The sequence below is a fragment of the Octopus sinensis genome, linkage group LG8 (assembly GCF_006345805.1).
Source record: "Octopus sinensis linkage group LG8, ASM634580v1, whole genome shotgun sequence".
NCBI lineage: Eukaryota > Metazoa > Mollusca > Cephalopoda > Octopoda > Octopodidae > Octopus > Octopus sinensis.
Window position 1 is genome coordinate 52,518,185 of NC_043004.1, and position 297 is coordinate 52,518,481.

The window sequence follows — 297 nt, forward strand, 5'->3', positions numbered from 1 at the left end:
GCGTATTTGAAGAAGAGGTTTTACGATAAATAGGATCGATGAGAGTAAAATAAACGAACATTAAGAGAAAAAGACAGGGTGGAAGAATGAAGAAAAGAACAGATGCTATCAAGAGGCAACAAAACAAGTATAGGAGAAGGAAATAGGAAGCAAAAGGAAGATATTTATACTAAGTTCAAAGTACATTCCAAGATATATATGTGTGTGTACCTATATATATATATATATATATATATATATATATATATATATATATATATATATATATAAAGCTAGTTTGCATATACACACATGCAT